This window comes from Triturus cristatus, chromosome 4_2 (assembly GCF_964204655.1).
Source record: "Triturus cristatus chromosome 4_2, aTriCri1.1, whole genome shotgun sequence".
Lineage (NCBI taxonomy): Eukaryota > Metazoa > Chordata > Amphibia > Caudata > Salamandridae > Triturus > Triturus cristatus.
In genome coordinates, this window is record NC_140586.1 from 326782594 (window position 1) to 326804044 (window position 21451).

Sequence of the window (21451 nt, forward strand, 5' to 3'; positions counted from 1 at the left end):
CGGGGAAGGAATACTACAATCGAAGGCCCAGACCAAAGAACATTAAAGACTTTCTTCTCCCTTGTGTAGTATTCTGTCCCGGTTGCAGGGTCACGGTAGGAGTCTAGGTCACGACCTGAGTAGTGACAATAGGTCTGCAGGATCTTCAGTGTCATAGGACGGTAGAGCATCGTGATTTCAGTGATTGAGGAAGATTGCCGTGAGCATCCATTAGTAAGATGGAAACTACACTAAATAATAAAGAAAGAAGAGATGAAATGAAGAAAGCATCCTGTAAAATAATGTACAGTCGTTTTAGTATAACTATGTGTTTTTATATCATTATGTATTGTTTTGGCGATTGTTGGTTGGATAATTTATGCTTTGCAGCCAAAAGATGCCTCCCCTTCTTCTTCTTCTTTGTCTTCTTCTACTATCTCTCCACACCTCTTTCATACTCTTCCTTCACATGAACTTGTCAGAAGATCTGAGTATTATAACAATTCCTTTATCCAACTATTACATCAGCATAAATTAGTGGTCAATACAACTGATTGTTGGGTGTGTGGTCTTATGCCACATACCACAGAGAAGGGAATGCCATATCTAGTCCTTCCTTTTTCTTATGAAGGTTCTGCTTGGGCTTACTTTGTCATTTTCTCCAACGCTTATCAAAGCAAATTCAGACGATCTGTTAGTACACAAATTAATTATCCGGATTTTAGTCATAGTTCTTTGATTAAGGGTATGGTAGTTATGGCTAAAATCATGGAAAACAGCAAAATCTCCGTTGACGAAAGAAAGGCATACACTAATTGGAACGTCACACAATACATGTCCAGTCTCAGTACCAAGGTTGGAAAGTGACAATCCTCGCCAATCTGGACTATACCACATCAGGGTAACTTCTGCTTACAGATAAATGATCGCTCTTCTGACACTATACAAAAGAGTAACTGCTCCTACACGTACGTTTATTCCTCTCAGAACTCGCCTCCTCTAGTGCCTTCTCAAGGCACCTATTTCATCTGCTATGATAGAGCTTATACTTGGTTACCAACGGGTTTCTCTGGTACTTGTTATATAGCTTTTCTTCTTCCCCCTACTTGCACTGCTTCCGCAAATCATCACCGAACCCGATATGGCAGAGGGATTATTGATTCGAAGGACACAGCAGGACAAGAAGGAGGAGATTTCCTTAAAGGTTTTCTTCCCTTCTGGGGTCCCATGGCTAACAGCAGAAATATAAGGCAATTGGTCCGTGTCGTAGAGACTACAATAGACATCACTGTAGGAGCCTTAAGTAACATCACAGCAGAACTACAGGCGGATCGTCTTATGAACTTGCAAAATCGAGTTGCCTTAGACTTTGTTCTTGCCGATCGTGGTGGAGTGTGCAAATTGATCGGGTCAAGTTGCTGAATTTTTATTCCTAATGACGCTCCGACAGTATACCAAGCTATCTCCAAGTTGCACATAATCTCTGAGTCTATTCATCAGGACGAAGGAGATCCCGCTATCTGTGATCTTTGTGCTACTATTTGCATCCCAAAACCCAAGCCACAAGTAACGGAAAACATAAGAATGAGGTTACAGCAACAGCTCGATGACCTCATGGCTATTGACGTGGACTCAGATTAACATGAGTCTATCTTGCCTGAGTTCTGGCAAAAGGAGGGTCTGAGGAACTTCGATTTTCGGTCACGATCGAATCGACCCGCCATTTTGTGGCCCGCCGCCATTTTGTGTTGCCATCACTCAGGCAGCACGGCGAACAAAGTCTATTCTGCTTTTTCTGTTGCCTGGTGTCGAAATATGCCCTCGGCCTCTATTTGCAAAGCTGGTGTTAGAAGTAGCCGAGTACACTAATCCCTGTCTGGCTTTTCTAATCCGCGTCTCAACTATCTGTTGGCTCACACTATTCTTTCCTGACCTTATCTTATCGACTGGCCTTCACTGTCTCCTGCTCGTATTCTCTCGTTTCACGACTGTCCTCCAAAACACACAAACGTATCTCACCACCTGCAAGTTAGTTATGAATCTGTAATGTATTAGCCTGAGGGTGGGGTGACAAACACAGTTGGAGGAGAGGTCTCTTCGAGTCATCCGATATTTCTGTTTTCAAACCTTTTCTATTGGTTCCGCCTTGTTTTCCAACTTTCCTTATTGGCTCTTTTTTATATGCTCTGGGAGTGTATTTCGTTAATAATTGTATTTTTGTATAGTATTTAACCTGATGCGCCACAGAGTGAAGTGGCAGTCTCCTGAGAACCTACTTTGTGTACTTCTAGGATAACTGTACTAGCTGCAGCTAAATAAATCCAATCTTCTAACGCCGACAGAGTGTCCCGTGTCTCTGTGTAGTGAAGCAGGTGAACTCCGGAGACCTTGGGCGTACCCTGCGCCGCCAGGCCCAAAAGGTTCTGGTTCTTCAGTGCCCTGGGCTCCTGCCAATCAGGTGCCCAGGGCCTGTATTCCTTCCCTAAAACTGTATTGAAGCCTAAAACTCAATTGGCATCTCTGGCCACATGTCAGCCCCTGGTAAATGGTACCACAGGTGCCCAGGGCACTGTGACCAGAGAAGGCGCCTAAGGGATGCAGCACTTATTGTGCCACCCTTAGAGGCCCTGTACCCTGACACACACACACTGCCTTTGCAGGATGAGTGTCTGGGTGCAGAACAAAACACAAAGACAACATGGCACACATCCCTGTGTGCCATGCCCACAAACCACTACCCTGGAATACATCAGTCACCCCTCTAGCTGGGTGCCACATGACAGTGGTGAGGGTACAGGTGCATGAGCCCTGTACCCCTACAGTGGCCAAGTCCATTCCTGGGCCCTGTAAGTGCAGTGTTGTCATTAAGAGTTTATGGTGCTGGGAGGTCGACACTACAAACTCCACAGCACTATAATGGCTACACTGAAGCCTGAGAAGTTTGCTATCAAACTTCTCAGCACATTAAACCCACACTGATGCCAGTGTGCGATTTAATGTAAAATGCACAACAGAGGGTATCTTAGAGATACCCCCTGAAACTAACCGACAACCAGTGACCTGACTGAGAGGCTGCCACCCAGCAGACATGTTGCTGGACTCCTGGGTAGAGAGCCATCCGCTCTCGTGGGCCTGCAACAATGCACATCCTAGGCGAGATGCTAGGCCTCCTACCCCAGGATTGGTAGGGGAAGCTTCAAAGGCTTGCCGCCTTTGTGAGCCTCCCCAGACCACTTGCTGTACTCAGCAACTGGTCCCCACTGGTTCTGGCCCCCACTCTGGCAGGAAGAGTGGCGGGAAAACCCAAGAGAGGAAAGGGGTGTGCCAGCCTCTGCCAACCCCACTCCTCAGATGGGGGAGGCGAGGTGAAGCACATCTCTGGGCTCTCGCCATCTAGAGGATGGGGAGCCCTGCCCAATCAGGACTAGGCTCCTGCCCCCCCCCCCCCCCCCCCCACTGGAGAGTGGCAGGATAGGGGGTTTACCCACCCGAGGGAAGGGACCCATTGGTCCCTGCCCTTTACCTACCTGTAACACCCCTAAATCTAGTATTTAGGGGCACCCTGAACCTTCCTTCCTCAGATCCCGATTCCGAAACAAGAAGAAGAACAAGAAGAAAGAAGACCTGCCATGCAGCTGCTAACAAGAGGATGACACCAACTGACTTGGCCCAAGCCCTACAGGCATGTCGACCCTCGAACCTGCTCCTGCTAAACCCTGGCGTCTCCAGTGGTTTGCAACCTCAAAAATCCCGGAGGACCTGACTGCCTTGCTCATCTAAAGACTGGGACTCCCATGAGCAGTGGTTCTGCTCAAACAGCAACATCCCCGGGTGCAAGCCAGGAACCGCGAATCCAGCACACTCTGCACCTGCCGAGCCCACCCTGTGCCTGAGAGAACAAAGACCACGGGGACGTACCCCTGCGACTGTGACCAAGAATCCAGCACCCGAGGACCCTCCTCGACACTCCTGCAGCCTCAACTCCAGGAACAGCCCCCCCCCCCCCAACCATGACCAGCAGAGGGTAAGATTTCCAGACGCCAAAAGACACCCCTGCACCCGGCGCCCTGCGGCCCCCTGTGCTTAACTCCTGGGTACCTACCTAACCTACAGCTTCCCAACTTACCTCTCGAAGTGGTGGTCGCACCCGAAGAATCTCCATCCCAGAGTTTGCAGCCTTTGTTCGTCTTGCAGCTTTCCCACTGAAATCCATTGAGCGCCAGACGGCTCAAAAGCACCCTGCACCCAGCTGCCTGAGTGTCCCTGGAAGTGCAGCATCTGTCCTATCCTACTTCTCCACTTGCCCTGTGTAAGTGACCAGGAGCCCCGCTTCCACAGCCGCGTGGCCTGCCTGCTAGCAGCCACCAAACAAAGGCCCCCTGCCCGCCATAGGCTAACCTTGGGCCTAACTCTCTCTGCATCCAGCTGCCCCCGTGCTGCTGAGGGTGTAACTACTGTACCTATCTGACCCTGGGAGCCCCCCCAAGTCTATGCCCAGAACCTTAACTCCGTCAGTTGAGTACTTACCTGAAAGCCGATAACCTACATTTTCTCCATAGGGTAACATTGACTGGTTTCACTTGGAAGTTCTTCTAAGTGTCGAGTGTTGAAACTTTTAAATATTCACTAAAAATCGGCCAATCAACGAAAACGAAATTACTCACCTGTTATCAGGAGAGATCCCAGTGCTGGATTTTGGTGCCCCGCACTGACCCTGAAAAGTAATTACAACTGTACTTACCAATAACTTGATTTTCCTCCATAGGATAACATTGCCTGTCGATTTTTGAAACATACAAATATTCCTTAAAAATCGCCTGTGTAACAAAAACGATTTCTTTCAACTGTTTACAGGAGATGCACCAGGGCTGAATCCAGGCCAAAGTAAGAAAAACCTATGCAAAGTAATTGATATTGCCTTCACTTAAAAATTCCCATTGAGCTCAATGTTCTAATTGTGTTTAACTTGTGTTGCCTATTGGAACAACTAACTATTGCATTTAAAAGTCTATTGCTTATTGAAAGTATACAACTACAGCATTTCATTCTGAGAAAGTATTTTGATACCTACTTGTGGTTCTAAAATAAAACCACTATATATTTTAATATACCAAACAATTGGCCTAGAGTTCAGTTCTTGAGTGTGTGAGACCATTTGCTGACTGTGTGTGTACAGCAAAGTCCTCCGATACTGCCTTGCTGCTCGACCAAGCTACCACTTTAGAGAGTAAGGTTATATCTAATTTTAACCTCTGCTAAACCGCTGGGGACTGTTGAACTCTGTACACACTGTACCTTGCCTTGGTGCAGTATATACAGAGCCACTTTCTTACATCAAGCCCGAGCCTGCAGCCTCTTTTTGTGACCGAGATTCCCCACTTAAATGCACTGGGCGCACAACTCATTTTGCACCCTGCACCCGGCTGCCCCTGGTGTAGCTGTGGTGCTGCCCTGTGGCCTCCCCTGTGCTGATCTTAACCCTCAGAGCCTGTGCCCTGAAACCACAGGTACTTACCTGCAAACCGTGCCTCTTCGAGGGACCCCCAGTCTCTATTAACTAACATTGGGCCCAGTAACCTCTGTACCTGAATGCCCCAGTGCCGCTGGTGGTGCAGTACCTACCTTGAACTGACCCTTGCCAAGGGTTAGTCCAAACCCCCAAAGACTGGAATTGTAAGCAGAGTACTTACCTGCTAATGCATAACACTGTTTTCCTTACATAGGATTGCACTGCATCTATTGCATACCAAGGTCTATTTCTATTGCAAAGTTCGACTGTTCTAAACGGAAATCACTAAGGTGTTTCTACTACTGTAAAGCATTGTTCACTGTCTTGCAAAACAATTCCAACTGCATTTAAAAAGTATTGCTACTTTTAAACGGTTACTTACCTGCAACTAAGTTCCTCTTGGTTCTAAGAATCAAATAAAGTAACTTTTTAGACAAAACAATTGGTCTGGATTCAGACTTTGAGTGTGCTATTATTTCTTGCTTGAGTGGGGACAATAAATGCTTAACACAGTCCTCTGATAAGCCTAACTGCTCAACGACACTACCACAAATAGAACTTTTAGTATTATCTACATAAGCCTCTGAGGACCACTGAACTCTATGCACACTATACCTTACTTTGGTATAATATATACAGTGCCAGCTTCCTCAAGTGAGGTGCTGACTTGAGCCTGAAGGGCAGAACCTTGTATTAGTAGTGCTTGGATGGCACTTTGAACTGAAAGAGTTTCCGTTGTTTTCTGGCGATCAGTATGTGGAAATCGGCATCGTGCAGATCTATGGGGCACAACCAATCCCCCTGATGGAATAGGGGGAAGATCGGGTGGAGAGCAAGCATCCTGAACTTCTCCTTGCGGATGAATTTGTTTGAGAGTCTTAAATCTAGAATGGGTCTGTACTCCCGATTTGGACCCATTTTGTTGCACTAGGAAATAACGGTAGTATACTTTCAGGCCCTGTTGAGAAGCCAGAACCTTTTTGATGGCTTTGTTTTACAGTAGAGTGGCTACATCTGCTTGCAGCAAGTCTGATCGATGAGCAAAAGTTCAGCGAGGTCAAACAGCAAGAGGAGGAGACTTGAACCTGATGGAGTAGCCATTCTGTACAATATCGAGTACCCATTTGTCTTTTGTTACTCTGCGCTACTCGTACAGGTGCGGGAGAACACCCCTGCCCCACTGGATTGGGAAACGGAGAAGGGGGAAGCAGATGCTCCGGGTTTTGCTGGTGTTTTAGCAGCAGAGGCTGATGGACGGGGAGCTCCCCTCCCTTGGGCTGGCCCACACGGTCAGTAGTGTGACCTGGCCTGGTGTTGCTGTTGCGCTGTCCAGTAGGGGGGGGAGGGGGGCTTTAATCCTCTACTGGTGGTAGCGACTATCATAGGGGCGGTATTTGCGCCGAAACTCTTGCGCTTCTCCAGACCCACTGCTTTGAGTGTATCTAGCACGGACTTCATCTTTGCCATTTCATCGTTCGCAAGAGTACCAACCAATAAATTAGCACTCAAAGGTAGATTTAAAATTCTGTGCTGGGGCTCAGGTTTTAGCCCGGTAAGCTGCAGCCAGGAGAATACCTTGTACAGGTGAGAGTAGCAGTGGGTTGCTAGGTACGATGCATCAGCTGCTGTGCTGATCACTTGGTTTGCCACCAAGCCACCCTCCTGGAGAATCTCCTGAAAGTCTTGCCGCTCTTCCTTTGGCAGTTTTGCAGTAAACCTGGTCAGTAAGCCCCATAGCGGCATAGAGGCAATGGTGACACATGCAGGAGGCAGAGGTGTAGCACATTTTCTCTCTGAGAGAGTCCATATGCTTACTCTCCTTATAGGGGGGCACGGTAGATAAAGATGCACTGGCCGCTGCTACTACAACGGAATCAGGTGGAGGTATGGCTCGAAGAAAGAGAGGGTCCTGGTCTAGTGCTTTATACTTCTTTGTAATGCGTGAAGGTGCAAACTCTATTGGTGCTGGTGTTAGGAATGTCTGGAGGGCTGACAGACCAATGTCCAATGGAAGTATCAACCTTGCATACGTCCTGTGATGTAATATTTCGAATATCACAGAAGTCGATGTGGTTAGAGCAGGCATCAATATTTAATTTTGTGGCCCTCACTGATCAGGACCTCATTAAAGGTGATGTCATCCACTGGAGAGATCCTTGCTGAAGAGGTAGCTGTTAGAGTTTGTGAATAATCTTGTACAGAGGGAAGAGGGGTGTCTGTTGACCATGAGGGAGATCTATGCTTGCGTCTCAGAGATCTAGATGAATGAATGAGACAGGTGAGAGCTAGATGGCATGTGTAAGAAAGTGCCCTCTTTTTGCATGGTTGCCCCCACTTTTTGCCAAACTGCTGATGTACTTTAAGTGTGCCCTGGGTTCCTGCTCTTTCACTAAAACTTCATTAAAAACCAAACCCAATTGACACTCTTTGGCCCAGGTCAGTCCCTTGTAAATGGTTCCATAGGTTCCAAGGGCACCGTGGCCAGGGAAGGCCTCTAATGGCTGCAGCACTTCCCGTGCCACCCTTAGAGGCCCTGCACCTTTACAATAACACACTGCCTTTGCTGGCTGCATGTTTTGGTGCAGAAGTGAAGAGTTGACATGGCACACATCCCATCCCTGTGAAGTGAGGAAGGGAGGTGTGCCCACCTTTGCCAACTCCAACCATCAGGTGGGAGAGGTGAGGTGAAGCACACCTCTCAGTCACTGCCAACTTGCAGAAGGGGGGGCGGGGACCCAGCCAACCCGAGTGAGGCATATGCCCCTCTCACACTGGAGGGTGGCATAATAGAGGGTGTACCTGTAGGAAGCTGGCTCTGTATTTACTATACCAAAGTGAGGTATAGTGTGCACAGAGTCATGAAAGAACAACATATCTAGGCAGCAATGAATATAAATACATAAATCTAAATAAACGTAACACCTAGGGATTGAATCCGTGTACTCAAACAAAGATAAAAATGTCAATCATTTTATTAATTTTGAATAAAAAATGTAGCCTTGTGTACAATAGTGTACTACATACAGAGATCACGTATAACAAACACAATGACAATATCATCTTGACGAATACTAATACACAAAAAATCAATACATAACTACGTGCATAGTACAACACAAAAATTGGCTTGAGAAGTAATTGAAGAGTGGTTTTCAGAAGAACAGTGTAATTTTCTACGCGCGTTTCGGCATTTAAAGTGCCTTCTTCAGGAAAAGCCAAAGTAATTCTTAAATGTGAAAAATATATAAAAAGACAATGTATATGTGCATAAGCCACCTATTGACATAGACCTTATAGGTTCTCAAAAAAGAATAACAAATGTTATCGTATAGAACCATATAGATTATGAAAGTGTGTAACCACATTGCTAAAATATTAGTCGAGTACACTGAAACAATATCGGTGTGTATAGTTCGATACTTGGCTGTCACACAAAAAGAAGAGGGGTGTGGAAAAAAGGGGGGGGGGGGACTACGTCACCATAAGGTGTCCATAAATTATAGAAATCAACAGAATAATCAAGAAAAAGGTTCGTTGTCATAAAAGAAGATAGATAGAAAATATGAAATAACAATCTCCATTATTTTGAAAAGAAAAAATGGAGAATAAAGAAACATTTAGTTGCACCTCACCCTCTATTTGTGGTAGTGTGGTAGTGTGGTCGTGCAGTAGGGCAGTATCAGAGGACAGTGTTAAGCATTTGTTGTACACACTCAGTCAGCAAATGAATTCACACTCGAAGACTGAACTTCAGACCAATTGTTTTTGTATAAAAATATTCTTTTAGTTATATTATTTTCTAGAACCAAGCAAGCCTAGCACAGGTAAACAAATACTTTACAGTAGTAATGCAGTTTGTAAACAGTTTGAATTGTAATTGTATATGTACTTTGTTTTGACTTACAGTATAGTTGCAGAGACATGCAATACTTTGTAATTACAGTACATAGACTTGAATGGGCTTTTCAGTAAAAAAACAGGTAAGTTACTCTTGGACTCTTTTTTTTTTTTTTTTTTACTCAAGAGTAGTATACCTGGATACTACTCTGGGACATTTCCTATAAACAGGTAAGTAAAATCGTTTTGGTTAAATAGTAAAATTTTAAAGAATTTCTTTAGGTTTTCAAACTCCACATTTGGAAACTTTTCTAAGAAAAACAGTCAATGTTATCCTATCGAGGAAAGGAAAATGCTACTTACCAGTATGCATCTGTTCTTGGCATGTAGGGGTCCAGAAACATGTCTTGTGGTGGCAGGCTGGTGTGTACCAGTCAGGGAACAACACCCGCTCCGCCCGCAAACACACCGAACTGTGGGACCTTCTCGACTCCACCACCCCGGACATCGCCTTCCTGACAGAGACCTGGTTTAACCCCGCCTCAGCATCAGACATCGCCATAGCCATCCGGAAGGCTACAAGATCACCTGCAGAGACCGTTCCAACGGAGTATGAGGAGGAATCTCCATCGTCCACAGGAACACTCAGTGCCTCGACCAACACCGACGACACCCTCAGCACCACTGAACACATGCACTTCCAGATCCACACCGACCCCAACACCACCCTCAGAGAAACCCTCGTCTACAGACCCCGACCGCAGTTCAGCGACTCCATCACCGACTTCAGCAGCACGCACGCCCTCGCCTCCACAGGCTACATCCTCCTAGGAGACCTGAACTTCCACCTCGAGAACAACAACGACGCCAACTCCACCACCCTGATCGACAACCTTGGACTCAGACAGCTCGTGACAACACCCACCCACGCCGCCGGCCACACACTCGACCCCATCTTCACCGCAAGCCCCTATGTCTCCTTCAACCAAATCACCGAACCCCACTGGACAGACCACCACTGCATCCACTTCACCTTCAGGAAGCCCATCACGCACCACCGCACTCAGAGGCCTCGACGCTGCTGGAGCAAAGTCACCGAAGACCAGCTAACTGCCATCCTCACCCAGAACCCGCCCGCCGACTCCACCGATCCCGACACTGCCGCCCGCAACCTCAGACAATGGATCAACGACTGCGCCAACACCCTCGCCCCGCTCAAGTCACCCTCCAGCAACAGCAGCAGCGCCAGCAAGAAAGCCACCTGGTTCACCGAAGACCTCCAGGCCTCCAAACAAACATGCCGAAAATTGGAGAAGAACTGGCTCCGCGAACGATCATCGGACAGCTACACAGCCCACAAGAACGCCACTCGCAGACACCATCAACTCATCAGAGCCGCCAAGAGGGACTCCTTCAAGGACCACCTAGGTAACGCGCACAACAGCAAAGAGCTCTTCAACATCGTGAAGGAACTCTCCAACCCCAGCTCCAACACCAACGACATCCTGCCTTCGCAAGACCTGTGCGACTCACTGGCCGCCTTCTTCCACCGCAAGATCGCCGACATCTACGACAGCTTCAGCGCCACGACCACCCCGACAACCACCACCCCCGCTAACCGCCTGCTATCCTGGACCAGCGTAATTGACGAGGACACCAGCAAAAACATGACCACCATTCACTCCGGATCACCATTAGACCCATGCCCTCACCATATATTCAACTAAGCCAGCACAGCCATCGCACCCCATCTCCGGAGAGTAATCAACATCTCCGAGACAGCAACCTTCCCGGAGAGCTGGAAGCACGCAGAGATCAACGCCTTACTCAAAAAACCCAAGGCGGACCCCATGAATTTCCGACCCATCTCCCTGCTTCCATTCCAGGCGAAGGTCACGGAAAAAATCGTCAGCAAACAACTGACCCGCTACCTCGAGGAGATCATCATCTTGGACCCATCCCAGTCCGCCTTCCGCAGCAACCACAGCACTGAAACCGCCCTCATCGCCGCCACCGATGACATTAGGACCCTGCTTGACAACAGAGAAACAGCGCCCCTCATCCTCCTGGACCGGTCAGCCGCCTTCGACACGGTCTGCCACAACACACTACGAACACGCTTACACGACGCCGGAATCCAAGAGAAGGCCCTGGACTGGACCACTTCTTTCCTCTCTGGCAGAACTCAGAGCGTCCGCCTCCCCCCCTTCGTCTCCAAAGTCACCGAGATGATCTGCGGCGTACCCCAGGGCTCTACCATCAGCCAGACGCTGTTCAACATCTACATGGCACCCCTCGCCCACGTCGCCCGACCTCAACATCATCTCCTACGCCGACGACACCCGGCTAATCATCTCTCTCACTAAAGACCCTCACACCGCCAAAACCAACCTCCACGAAGGAATGAAGGACGTCGCTGAATGGATGAAGAACAGCCGACTGAAGCTGAATTGAGAAAAGACGGAGGTCCTCATCCTCAGCCCCACCCCATCAGCCTGGGAAGACTCCTGGTGGACAACACTGGGAACAGCACCGACACCCACCGACCACGCATGCAACCTAGGGGTCATCCTCGACACCACCCTCTCCATGATTAAGCAGGTCAACGCCGTCTCCTCATCCTGCTTCAACACCCTCTGAATGCTCTGCAGGAACATCAAGTGGATCCCCACCGAAACGAGAAAAACAGTCACACAGGCCCTCGTCACCAGCAGGCTGGACTACGGAAATGCCCTCTACGCAGGAACATCGGCCAAGCTCCTGAAACTGCTGCAACGCATCCAGAACGCCTCGGCACGCCTGATCCTCGACATCCCCCGCTGCAGCCACATCACCCCCCACCTGAGAGACCTGCACTGGCTCCCAGTCAACAAGAGAGTCACCTTCAAGCTCCTCCTCCACAACACCGGCCCAGCATACCTTAACAGACGGCTCAGCTTCTACACCCCCACCCGCCAGCTCCGCAGGCCTCGCCCTCCCCACAGTCCCTCGCATCCGAAGAACGACCGCCGGTGGCAGATCCTTGTCCCACCTCGTCGTCAAGACCTGGAACACCCTCCCCACAAAACTACGGCAGACCCGAGACCTACTGGCCTTCAGAAGACTACAAGACCTGGCTCTTCGATCAGTAGATCAGTAGCAGCACTCCCCCCCCCCCCCCTTCCCCCCACCGCCTTGAGACCATAACGGGTATGTAGTGCGCATTATAAGTGTATTGATTGATTGAAGGTTTCTGAAGGCACAGCTGCAGGAGTCAAATTCAGCACTGTTTTTGATGAGCGACGCAGACAAGCCGGGAGGGTTGGTACCAGGTCAACTGCCTCTTTTCTTTTCTCAGCTTTTACGGCTCTTCAGTGTCTTCTCTCTTCTTAGATTGTCAGGATCTGCTTCTCTGGTGCCAGGGACTCCCCTAAATACTGAGTTTATGGTCTTTGGGGGGTGTAGGGTAGTAGGCAAAGGGCTACTGACCCTTGGGTCCACTAAGCCCCCTTCATAACCCAGTCCCGGAATTCTTAAGCATGCCTACACAAAGATGGCTACTTCTGAAAATTCTTATCCACCTCACAGTAGCCCACCTTTGGGGTGGGACTAGTTTGGAGGTGGCACGCCTACCTGACTAGCTAATATTCCTGCGCACCTGGACAGGGGGGGGGGCTCCTCTCCATAGAGTGGAGCATGATGTGCATTCCAAAGGCAGCAGCTTCTTTCAAGTTTGCCGGAACAAGGAGGCTTATCAGCAGGTCATCCTGTGGGAGGGGGTGTTCTACTCTTCCCAGACAGGCCTTTGTTCTGGGTCTCCTGAGAGCATAGACTCTCACCCTAGGGGGATCAGAACCGAGTTTTGGGTGGCAGGCTGACAGAAACCAGTCAGCAAGGACACCAGAGGCTAGTAGGTTTTCAGGGGGCACCTCTAGGGAGCTCTTCAGGTACATGTATTGGTAAATCCAACACTGGAGTGAGTGCAGCTTTACCAATACAACATGTTTGATACCAAACATCCCTATTTTCAGTGAAGCTATCATGTAGCGGGGAAACTCGTTTTCACCAGTGTCCATCACATGTTTTAAATTGGCTGAACTGGTCACTTGTACTGGCAATAATAGGACTGACCAGCACAAGGGCATATCTGCTCTTACAGGTATGACCTAACATGTAATATTCAGCACCCTGTCTTAGGGCATTCAGGCCTGCTGTAGGGGTGACTTCCAAATATTACAAGCAGTGTTAGAGACATGGCACACAGGTGTGTGACATGTTATGTTTTAATCTTTATTTGCACCAACACACAGCCTGCAATGGCAGTCATGCATGTGCTTGGAAGGGTCCCTTATGGTGGAACAATTCGCGCTGCAGCCCTTAGGGAACCTCTTTTGTACCTCAAGCCCTAGGTACCAGGGTACCATTTACTAGGGACTTAGAGGGTGCTAAAGGTTTTGCCAATTGGGTGAACAATTGTACAGTCTTTAGGTAAAGAACACTGGTACTGGGGACCTGGTTAGCAGGAACGCATTACACTTCAGATAAAGTTGCATCATATACCAAGCAAAAGCAGGGTGGGATGGTACTGCAACAAAAACCCAGTTTCCTACAAGAGGATATTGCCTGGACGGCACGAGCATAAAAGTTGGCACTGGTGAAAATCGATTAGTCATTGAACAGCGCCATAAGGGACGGAGCCAGGAAAGGAGAAGGTACCAGGGGAAAAGCCGGTCTGGATCCAGAGGGCCCGACTGGCATCTACAGCAAACATGACATTAATCCAGCAGGGGCATTTCTCAGCTCTGTAAGGCCCGAAGGCGCTCCAGCGGGAGTAAGTGGCTAAAAGATGACATATATGGTGTAAAATTCGTGTTGGGTAAGCATCGCTCCAGCGCCAGGAAATCCTGGAAAGCGCCAAGCGGACCTGGACGCTGGCTACCTAGGAGGAGTGGGGCCTGGAAGCACAACGTTGAAAAGGTGAGGCCGAAGAGTGCTTCAACATCTTCATCTGATTTTCAAAATGAACAGACTTCAATAAGGTCTTGATGAACAAGTTACTTACCTTCGGTAACACTTTTTCTGGTGGATACAGTATCTGCCTGTGGATTCCTCACCTTGTGAATATCCCCTGCGCCAGCATTCCACTGAACTTTTTTTCCCCAGCTCTCTACGCCGACGTGGACGTCATAATGCATCGGCTCCGCTCGTGACTCCGTATGACGTCACCGGAGCCATAAGAGAGTCACGTCGGCGTGATGACGTCAGTTCCACCCATTTTTTCCGTGCCTCTGAGGCGCACAGGTGGACCAACGACAGATTCAAAGTATACACAGTATACAATCAAATATACATAGTACATATACAAAAGGAAAGCTAAAGAAAACAAGCATTTCCTACCAATTTACCAGAAAGAAAGAAGCTACAAAGCATAACAACATCTCATACAAGACATCTTTTAAGGTATACAAAGGTGGACAACGGGGAGGCGGGTGGGCCAGTGAGGAATCCACAGGCAGATACTGTATCCACCAGAAAAAGCGTTACCGAAGGTAAGTAACTTGTTCTTCTGATGGATACATCTTCCAGTGGATTCCTCACCTTGTGAATAGATTCGCACAGCAGTCCCACTCCCGGAGGAGGGTGTCCCCCTTCCTATACCAAAAAGTACTGCAAGACAGAGCGTGCGAGTGGCCCTCCCTCCTCATCTCAGAGTCTAAGCAATAATGCTTCGCGAAAGTATGAAGGGAGGCCCAAGTCGCAGCTTTACAAATGTTTGCCACAGGAACACCCCTGGCCAAAGCAGATGTAGACGATTTAGCTCTAGTTGAATGAGCCCTAATACCCTCAGGAGGAACCTTACCAGCCAGGGCATAGCAGATCTTGATGGCAAGGATGATCCATTTCGATAAAGTGCGCTTGTGCACAGCTCTTCCTTTAGAATGACCAACATAACCCACCAAGAGCTGATCGTCCAGACGAAAGTCTTTCGTTCTGTCCAAGTAAAAGCTCACAGCTCTCTTTGGGTCCAGACGATGAAGTCTTTCCTCCTCTTTGGAGGGATGAGGAGGTGGATAAAAAACAGGGAGAGTATGAAACGGATTAACTACTTTAGGCAAGAAAGCAGCCCTGGTCCTGAGAAAAAAGGGGGTTTAGAACTAATAGCTTGAAGCTCACTCGCCCTCCTTGCAGAGGTTTTGGCTACAAGTAAGACCGCCTTAAAGGACAACAGCCTCAAAGGACAACAGCCTCAAAGGACAACTATGAAGAGGCTCAAACGGAGACCCCATCAGAAAAGTTAAGACAAGATTAAGGTCCCACTGTGGTATTACAAAAGGAGTAGGTGGAAACCTGTTTGTAAGGCCCTTGATAAACCTTAGTACAATAGGAGATTTAAATAATGACGGTTGATCAGGAAGAAATAGAAAAGCCGATAAGGCCGATAGATAGCCCTTGACCGTGGCCACAGCACAGCCCCGCTGAGCCAAGGAAAGAGCAAACTGAAGCACATCAGAAAGGTGGGCTTTTAAAGGATCAATGGATCTCTCCACACAACTTAAACTTAGACCACCTATATGAGTAAACTGACTTGGTGGAGTGTCGCCTGGCCGATAAAATAACATCCACCACATCAGGCGGGAGAGAGAAAGAACTCAGGTTGCCCCGTTCAATCGCCAGGCATGAAGGTGTACGCTCTGGAGGTGGGGGTGTAGAACCTGCCCCTCTAACTGCGAGAGGATGTCTGCCCTCAGAGGGAAATGGAGCGGCGGGCACGAGGAGAGGTGGAGAAGATCTGTATACCACACCCTTCTTGGCCAATCCGGGGCGACCAATGTAACTTGGTAAATCTTCCTCAGAACTCGAGGAATCAAGGGTATGGGAGGAAACGCGTAAAGGAGTCGTGAGCCCCAACTCAACTGAAACGCGTCCCCCAACGCTCCCTGCATCGGATACTGGAGACTGCAAAATGACGGGCAGTGCACGTTCTCGCGGGTGGCGAAAAGGTCCACCCAAGGAGTTCCCCACGTCCGAAAGACGTAACGAACCACCTCTGGATGGAGCCTCCACTCGTGGTCGGCAGGGAACTGTCGACTGAGACTGTCCGCACGTACGTTCAGCACCCCAGCCAGATGATTTGCCATTAGACAAATCTGATGGTCCTGAGCCCAGGACCATAGACGCAGAGCCTCTCTGCAGAGACAATGCGACCCCACTCCTCCCCGCTTGTTGACATACCACATCGTGGTAGTGTTGTCCGTCAGGACTTGAACAGACTGACCGCGAAGGGAAGGGATGAAGGCCTTGAGTGCCAAACGAATCGCCCGCAATTCCAGCAGGTTGATGTGAAGCAACCTTTCCTCTGGAGACCAAAGACCCTTGATCTCCAGATCCCCCAGATGAGCACCCCACCCTAGGGAGGAGGCATCCGTTATCACTGTGGCCACCGATGGAGGTAGATGGAAGGGCTTCCCTTGAGACAGATTGCCCTCCACGCTCCACCAAGATAGATCCGCTTCAGCTTCTCTGGAGATCTTGATTGACTCCCTGAGATCCCCGTTGTGCTGATCCCACTGCCTGCGGAGGCACCACTGGAGCGCACTCATGTGCCAGCGCGCATGGTTGACCAACAGAATGCTGGAAGCGAACAGACCGAGCAGACGAAGGACCTTCAGAACTGGAACAACCGCTCCATTGTGGAATAAAGGGATCAACTCCTGAATGTCGAGAATTCGAGGAGGAGGAAATGCTCGACACACAGTAGTGTCCAGTACCGCCCCTATGAACAGGTTGCGTTGAGAGGGTACCAGGTGAGATTTGGGCACATTGATCGAAAAACCCAAGTCGAATAACAGCTGAGATGTTACCTGCAGATGATGTTGCACCATCTCCGGGGACTCTGCCTTCAGAAGCCAGTCGTCCAGGTAGGGGAAAACCGGAATCCCCGACCTCCTGAGATGAGTAGCCACCACTGCCATCACCTTCGTGAAGACTCGAGGTGCGGTAGTAAGACCAAATGGGAGAACCGCAAACTGGTAATGTTGTGACCCAACCGTAAAACGGAGATACTTCCTGTGCGACTTCAGGATTGGGACATGGAAGTACGCGTCCTGCAAGTCGAGCGACACCATCCAGTCTTCTTGCTGCAACGCTTGAAGAACCTGCGCAAGGGTCAGCATCTTGAATTTCTCCTGCTTCAGGTAAAAGTTCAAGACTCCGAGGTCCAGGATCTTACGCAATCTGCCGTCCTTCTTGGGAATCAGGAAATACCGGGAGTAGCATCCCTGACACCTTTCCTGCTCTGGAACCACCTCTATCGCACCCTTTTGAAGCAAAGCTAGAAACTCCTTCTGCAAAAGAAGCAGATGGTCTTCCGAACAGTAACCCTGGCAAGGAGGGTAAGGGGGAGGAAACTCCCGAAAGGGAAGGGCATACCCAGTCTCCAAGAGGTTTAAAACCCAAAAGTCGGTTGTAACAGATTTCCAACCTCGCAGAAAGTGGGACACCCGACCCCCCACATGTCTCACATGATCTAGGATGGGGATCTAGGGCTGCTTCCCTGAAGCTTCATTGGGAGCAGAGGAGGTAGAAGATGAAGATGGGTTGCGGCCAGCACCTCTTTGTCCTCTTTGTCTTCCTCTATACGACCTATAGAGAGGATTCTGCTGCTGCTGCCGGAAGGAGCGAAATTAAGATCTGCCAAAGCCTCTGAATTTCTTAAGCCCAAATCCTTTAGCAGGAGTCTGCAACCCTAAAGATTTCGCCGTCACCCTGCTCTCCTTAAATCTTTGCAAGGCGGAATCAGCCTTTTCGCCAAAAAGCTTTTGTCCATCAAAAGGCAAATCAACCAAGGTAGCCTGAACATCCGTAGAAAAGCCAGAAGAACGAAGCCACGCTTGCCTCCTAGTGGCTATCGACGATCCCATAATCCTTGCCACAGAATCAGCAGTATCAAGCCCAGACTGAATTACCTGCCTTGCAGCAGCCTGAGTGTCAGTGACCACCTCCATAAAAGAAGCTTTATCTCCTTCTGGCAGCTTAGGGGCTAATGATTTCATAGAGTACATAAGAGCATGAACGTAGCGCCCTAGCAAGCAGGTGGCATTAGTGGATTTAAGCGCCTTGCTCCCTGAAGAAAAGGACTTCTTAGCTGCCCGATCAGCCTTTTTAGACTCCCTGTCCGCAGGAGTCTGAGGGAAAGCTCCTGAAGCATGCTTCGAGCATGAAGCCTGCACCACCAGGCTTTCTGGAGAAGGGTGGGAAGATAGAAAACTTGGATCCCCAGGAGCCACCCTATATCTCCTTGCCACCTGTCTGGAGACTGCCGGCGAAGAGAGTGGCTTACGCCAGACATCCATAACTGGCTCCAAAATAGCCTCATTAAAAGGCAACAAGGGCTCACTGGTCCAAGCTGGCGAATGCAGAACCTCAGTCAGAAGGTTTGGTTTATACTCAGTAGAGGGCAACTGCAAGTCCAGCAACTCTGCCGCCTTCTTTATCACTACATAAGGAGCCAGTTCCTGCGGTGGAGAGGATCTAGTAGAAGAATGCTCCCACTCCGGAGTTGTATCAATACCACTAGCCTCTTGAATCCCTTCAAAGTCATCGGAAGATGTATCCACCTCACCTTCTTCCACCTCCTCCCTATAGCGCTCCTCTTCCACAACTCACTGAGTCACTCTCCTTGAGCGGATCTGAGGAACTGGCGCCGCCGTACGCAGAATCGGTGGAAATTAACGTGGAGTCAGCGGTGTCGGAGTCGCCGGACGCGGAGCCGAGGACGTCGGCAACGGAGTCGAGGAGGGCTCCGAAGAAGGCCGATCCAATCGAAGTCGAGACGGAGCCCCAGACGGCGCCGGAAACTGCCACGAAGGAGCCATCGGCAAAAAGGGCATAAATGGGGCCTGAGCATAATGCTGCGGCACTCCCAAGGTGTATAACATAGGACCCACGGGACCAGAAGGTGCGCCGGAGGGGAAGGCAGCCAGTTGAAAAATCCCATACATAGCATTTAGAAAATGCGTCGAATCCACACCCGGAGTCGGGAACTGTGGATAAGGGATTGATCCCGAATCCGACTGAGGAGTACCTGGAACCGGTGCCAAAAAGTCCTCGACAGGAGCCACAGGATCAGCCGGCTCTGGGGAAGGCTCCTTTTCCTGTTCTTCCTCAACCTCAGAAGCAGAAGACTCCACTGGCGCCGGTGACTGCGCCGGAGACTGGGACCGCGCCGGAGTCCCCTTCGGCGAAGGTGATCTCTCTGGAGACTTCCTAGGAGATGGGGAAGGAGACACATCCTTACTTCGACGTCGAGGCGAAGTCGATCTCGAAGCCTTGCTCCTCGAAGACCGGCGCCGAGAGCTATGCTTCCTTTTCTTGTGGCGTTTCTTCGACTTCGAAGAATGCGAAGTCGACGACTCCGGCCTCGATCTCTCCTTCCTACCTCTCTTCTCCTTTTTTGCCTTGGCCATGAAGAGCTTCGCCTTCCTCTCCTTCAAGGCCTTGGGGTTCATACTTCTGCAGCTGGAACAGTCCTCCACGTCGTGGTCAGAAGAAAGGCACCACAAACTATCTTCATGGGGGTCTGTCATCGACATGTGGCCCCCACAATCCCTACAAGGTTTGAAACCTGACTTCCTAGTCGAAGACATGGCGAATTCACCAACAGTAACTCCCTACTACTGTTGCGCGTCGACGGCGCGGAAAAAAGGGAACTGACGTCATCACGCCGACGTGGCTCTCTTATGGCTCCGGTGACGTCATACGGAGTCGCGAGCAGAGCCGATGCATTATGACGCCCACGTCGGCGTAGAGAGCTGGGGAAAAAAAGTTCCGTGGAATGCTGGCGCAGGGGATATTCACAAGGTGAGGAATCCACTGGCAGATGTATCCATCAGAAATGGGAAGAAAACTGACCGTGGGAAAGGCTCCAGGAACATCCCCAAGATCGTCCATAGGAACAAGAACTAAACTGGGAGCGGCACAGACTTCTTCTTCCGCGCCACCAGGAGCTTCACAGCCAGATCCCAAATTTGCTTCAGATGCATCAACCCGCATTTGAAGCAGACCTTGGTGTCATATTCCGACCCCAGGCACCAGAGACAAAACCAAGTGGCGATCGGATACCAACATTTGCCTGTGGCAGTCCACGCAAGGCTTGGACCCTGAAGGTTTGGCAGGTAACATGAAGTCCTAGCACACAGAACAAAGCTCAAAAATGTAAACAAAGAGTCAAAAAAGGTTGGTCAAATAATGATAGAGGTAGCTGTTTGGATCCACGCTGTTGGCGTAGAACCAAAGGAACTAATGCCAGTGTGTTGTGGCTGCACCCATATAGGCACCATGACTTTGCTTCCGACACAGATTACGCTGAGCCGAACACCACCACCTACTGCTGTGCAGAGGTACTGCATAAGAATTTGTAGATCTAGTCTGCATAGGGAATATTTTAAGATGAGGAATCTGCAGTTAGAGGTCTCTAGCACAATTCTTGTTTCCTTAACTCAATATTGCTCTACAGTCAAATTAAAACTGGAAGCACCGCCCTGAGATATGAAGGAGTTCAGGTTCACCACCATTTCCTAGCGTACACCGATTCATCGATTTATGGAGAGGCTCATGCAACTGAAATACATACCTGAAAACACGCATAAACGTGCCATTGACAAAAAAATTAACATATCTTTTCATGCTGTATTTAATACACTTCCAAATTATACAAAAGTAACCAGCAATTAAATAATATACAGACAGCATCAGTAAACCTACTGCTAGACTGGATCAGAGACTTAACTAGTAAGCTCTCCCTGAAAGGGCCTACATGACTTATGGCCTGTGCGGTTTGAGAGCAGATGCAGTCAGTCATCTCTAATAGGTTACAGTCTAAGCAATTAGTAACAGGACTGCAGTTTCACTGAGAAAAGTGATAATATAGAGTAGTCGGGGTTCACTCAGAATTTGTAGCCAAGGCAACCGTTGTTAATGTGTGGTTCAGGTCGAAACACTAAGATTCCCCAGAAAGAGGGTCATACAGTACAGGTCTGCTAATACAGTACAATTGTATATCAGGTTTCGCCTTTTTCATATAACCTGGTGTATACCAAATTTGTGGGTTGGTAGTGTATTACTCCCATTTTTGTAACAAGCATTGGC

At 49.1% G+C, this 21451-nt stretch overlaps 1 protein-coding gene across 3 annotated transcripts in view; it reads right to left on the reverse strand.

The window, feature by feature from the left end:
* The window catches only part of PRRC2C (proline rich coiled-coil 2C), a 1321979-nt gene that overhangs the window by 286490 nt on the left and 1014038 nt on the right, over positions 1-21451 (reverse strand). The window lies entirely within an intron of this gene.